Genomic DNA, 4,978 nt, shown 5'->3' on the forward strand with positions numbered 1-4,978 from the left:
CGCTTGGTCGGGAGGAATCCTCACGACCATCGTGAGGGTGTCACCGCAGCTGCTCACACTGCACACGCGCAAACACATAAGTGTCAGTGAAAAAGACGGAGTAGCACAGCAGTGCAGCGTGTGATCTGGACACAAGTGATGGAGGCACTTGTAGAACTTTGGAAAGCTCATCCGAGCCTTTTCGATGTGGCCTCACAAAATTATCACGACCACAACCATACCATGTAATGAGCTGCAGAGAAATTAGCTGTACTATTTAATAGCAGGGACATGTAAATACTTTGCATTACATTTTGAATCCACTACCTTAAAAGAGCTCCAAGGAGACAGAAATGTCAAAAATGTTACAACTATCTCCGGTCTCCCCTAGTTTGGATCTTCTTTTGCTGCTGGTTCAGTGAATTTTGGTCAGAGAGTGATAAAACCTGCAGCATCAGAATCTGTGAGGTGTCAGCTTTCAGCCTCGACGGCGTGTCCCTGTACTTGCCGTCGGGTGAGAAAGCTGACATCTCACAGATTCTGATGCGTCGGGTCCACGCTTTACCTTCATGTGGAATCAGTTTATCTGCTCTCATTTGCTGTTTTAGCTGTTTGGTGGTTGTTGAAATTAAAGCTTTAACCTCAGATTCTGGCGTTTCTTGCAAAATACATTTATATTTAAAAATCAATTCAGGATTTAATTAATCGATATCGCGTTATTCAAGCTAAAATCGATTTTAATCGGAAAACTGATAATTGAAACCCAACCCTAGTGTTTACATTTGCTATAAGCAAAACCAACCCCTTCTTTAAAGCCAGCAATCTCATGCTGGGCTAGCGTGTCTCTGCAAATGGCTATAACAACGTCAAACAATTCAATTTCACCATTTGACATTTCAGTCCTTACACCATTGCAATGTAAAACAGCATGGTTTATTACAGGTTCAACTTAACTTAATCGGGAAGAGCAGTAGCGGAGCCTGAAACAATAGGAAATTTTTAATTTGCATTTTTAAAAAGTATAATTTATTTCACACATAAAACACAATAAAATACCCTGGCCAGGGACAACAACAAAGTCCACTAAAACCTAAAACTAAAAGTCCCTAAATGGACTAAATGGTACGTTAAAATAGCAAAGACAGCAGCTTCCTCACCGGCTATCATTGAGGGACAGGAGGAAAACAGCATTCACTCTTCTTTTAATGACCGGAACGCCTATTAATCATTAGTTGGGCGAGACTTACCCCGCGAGGGCAGAGCTCCGACCTCTGCCCACTGCTATCCTAGGCCCAAGCGCGTGTCAATAAACATCTTAAATGGCAACGCATATTCCCAAGGCATGATGGGATATAACTAGGCGCGCCCAACACGCCAAATTATTGTTTACTTGTGCCCACATAGCCGGGATGGAGTGATCCTTGCCGGAGCATTGTGCTGTTTGTTTAGTGATATTTGTACCTACCCAGATGACTCATTGTCCTTTGTTTGTGCACAATGAGCCTGGTATTCGCTGTCCTTTTAGGTTTTTGTGATTTTTAATGTGTTTTGTTTTGTTTTTATTACAGTGAACCAAGGACACACCAGTAGCTGTGGGACCTTCAGTGGTGGGTCATTTCCCACACTTTCTCTGTTGTACAGCACCTGGGGTGTAGACCTCAATGTGATTTTCTTTTGGTCCTCAGCTACTGGTAAGTCCAGTTAGGTGTATGGTTTTATTTAATTTAGGACACTGTTACAGAATAGGCTGTGCCACAGTCAGCTTTAGCTTTATTCCATGTTTTTATTTTTACAAATATAATTAAAGACATATTAATATTGGAGCTAATCTGCCTCAGTTGTTCATCTTTGAACCTGTGTAATCTTTTCTGGTTTTCAAAAGACTATTTCCTACTTTATCACATATGCATTTATTATTTTATTTAATTTTCAAGAAAATTATTCTAATGGCACTATTTCTGGCTAATAGATTTTTTACAGTGCCTCCAAACACTCTGTGTTGTGTCTGTTTTGTCTGTCTTGTCTTGTCCGTAACTGTATTGACCACTTATAATTCCTACGAGATAATCCTGGTGATTTACAATCCAACCACAGCGTGTTTAACGAGAAATATGGAGACAGTACAATATTGTGAGATCTCATTACACTCTTAATTAAAAATGGAGAAAAGGAGCAAAAGTAATACAGGACCAGTGTTGGTCAAGTTACTTGAACAAAGTAATCAGTAACTAATTACTGATTACATCCCCCAAAAAGTAATCCCGTTACTTTACTGATTACTTATTTTCAAAAGTAATTAATTACTTTTGAAATTTGTTTAACATTTAAACCTATTTTCTGCACATTCCAGCATTTTTTTTGTGTTTACACTCACTCTTTCAAATAGATGCAAGTAAAACACAGCAGAAAATAAATAAAGTCAAAGACTCAGCAGTCCTGTTGCTCTATTTTCACCTGTAAAGCAGGAGTAGGGTAGGCGGAGGTTTGCCCTGGTGCAGGTGTGCCGCAGCGGTCAGTTGAAGAATCCGCAAGTTTCTCTGTGAATTTCCCATTACGTCGTTGCGCACTCGGTGCTTGTTTAGGGTTTTTTTTCGCTGTAAAAAGAAGTTTTCTTCCCACGCACAACGGATGCTAATGTTTTTGTCACTTTTTATGGAATCAAACTCAAAGTAAGGTCAGTATTTCCACACTTTAAACGCTGCACGCTCATACTCTCTCCCATACTCGATATATTATTCATTGTTGATCTGCACACAGCTGTTGTCACGAACGTCGCACTCGCTTACGTCACTGTCATGAGACATTCTCGCAAAAAAATCACGGTTTTAGTAACGCAGCGTTCCTACAGGAAAGTAACGGTAATCTAATTACCGTTTTTGCGATAGTAATCCCTTACTTTACTCGTTACTTTAAAAAAGTAATCAGATTACAGTAACACATTACTCTCTGCTCCCAATATGTTAAGGACCACAAATCCCATCTTGAGGAGAGCTATAAAATAGCTACATGGAATGCTGCAAAAAGAGCAGCACTCCATGAAGAGAATTCTAAGGAACACTCATAAAGAAAATGAAAGAGCTGATCACTACTCAGATGATGATGACATTGTCTCGGTGCACTGGCTTGAGGATTGATCAGTGCCAGATGACTGATGAGTCATACATCAAGCCTTGGTCAAGACGATGTGACTACAGATCATGACAAGTTGGCTGATGATACTCCGGCATGTGCAGACACGATATCCAATGTTGTTCCAGCCAGTCATGCTGACCATAACCAATCTCATGACAATCAGACCGCAATTTACCGGAAGCCTCGTGTGAGGAAGACTGTGTGAGCCTCCCACAGATTGGGTGGCACATTAATCAAGGATAGCTGGATGTTTACAGTACACAACATTTTTGTGATAAATAAGGGATCTGGAACCATTTTAACAAGAATTTGTCCTAAACATAGGAGGAAAGTGCCTATTTAAAAATGCATGCATTTGGCCAAAAGTGTAATGTTCTCTTCTTTTTCCCGTCCACCCACTCATTTGCTGCCTGTTCTGGAGCCTGATTGTGTCAGAGGTTTCTTCCTGCCAAGAACTAACTCACTGAGCATCTTGTGATCAGCAGGATAATGACATTCTGAGTCAGCTGTAGCAGACTCAGGAGCAGTGGGGCGAAAAGTAAGGTAGTGGGAACCTCAGGAAAGAACACATAATGTCATTTACAAATAGGAAGGTTGGTGGTTCTATCCCTGGCTGTTCCAGTCTGTATGTCAAATATCCCTAGGCAAGATACTAACCCCGTGTTGCATGGATCGGTGGGTGTGAGTGTCAGATAGAAAGTACTTACGCAGAAAAATAGAATAGATCAAAGTGCTTGTGTGAATAGGAAAATGTAGCAAGTTGTTTTGAGAGCTCTTCCTGAACAATCAAAGTCCAATAATATTAAGAGAAGTCCTATACAAGCACCATTCCTCTTTCTATAGAACCAAAAAGTATTTCCTTTGAATCTTTAGCTGTCGCCACCTCTCCAGTTGTCACTTGGTGTTCGGTCTCTCTGCGGTAGAGTATTACTTCCTGCTCCAACACACAGTGGTGTTTTAGTGTAGCTTATCTGCATAGCAAATTAATTAAAAACTTTTAGATATCTTCTTATTTCATTATAATCTTCAAAATAATTTTCACATGCTTCATCCGAAGCACACTCTGGTCGTGTCCAAATTCATGGGCTGCATCCTCCAGAGGACCCAGCCTTCGCGGTCTACGTGGGCCGGGTCCTCAGAAGGTCGGGTAGGCCAGAAGTAAACGGCTGGGGAAATTGGACGGTCTAGCCTTCTGATTAGCGTCACCGCTGTCTCGATAGAGTTTAATAAACTCGGCCGTCTGCTCCTTGCTATCTAAAATATAACAGGACACTGGCGTAAATTCTCGACTGTCTCACACTTCTGTTTAATCAGTTTTCTGTTTGACGTTTATTCAGCTGTGTGAAAATCCCGGAGGAACCCACCCAGGGGATTAATAAAGTTTTATTTTATCTAATCTAATAACTTTAATCTCAGCCAAACCAATTTACTCACGAACAAATAAAACACTGAAAAAAGCCCAACAATAACATTTTTAGGTTGTCTAAGTGACTTATATATTACGTTTAACCTAAGTAGCGAAACTCCGCGGTGATCTGAAAATGATGTGCCGAGAGTTGTGCCATTCTCGGCGGCTTCAGTGACCCTCGAGCTCCCAGCTTGCTATCGAGCTGGTGGGTAGCAGATGCTCCGAAAACGTCGAAGCACTTTTGCAAATATGCGATATCTTGATAAACCCAGCAGATATTTGATGTTTACACAGCTACTTTCTCGCCTGAAAATATGTTAAAAGTGTATTTTGTTACCCAGAAAGATTAGTAAGAGTAATTTTAAAACTTAGTAGCGGCCGCCATTATTGGAAACTGGAGTTTGGCTGGGCTATGAATTCTGGGATATGGTAGGCCACGAAGGACACACCCGACCCATC

The sequence above is a fragment of the Neolamprologus brichardi genome, chromosome 14 (assembly GCF_056152115.1).
Source record: "Neolamprologus brichardi isolate AB-2024 chromosome 14, ASM5615211v1, whole genome shotgun sequence".
NCBI classification, from domain to species: Eukaryota; Metazoa; Chordata; class Actinopteri; order Cichliformes; family Cichlidae; genus Neolamprologus; species Neolamprologus brichardi.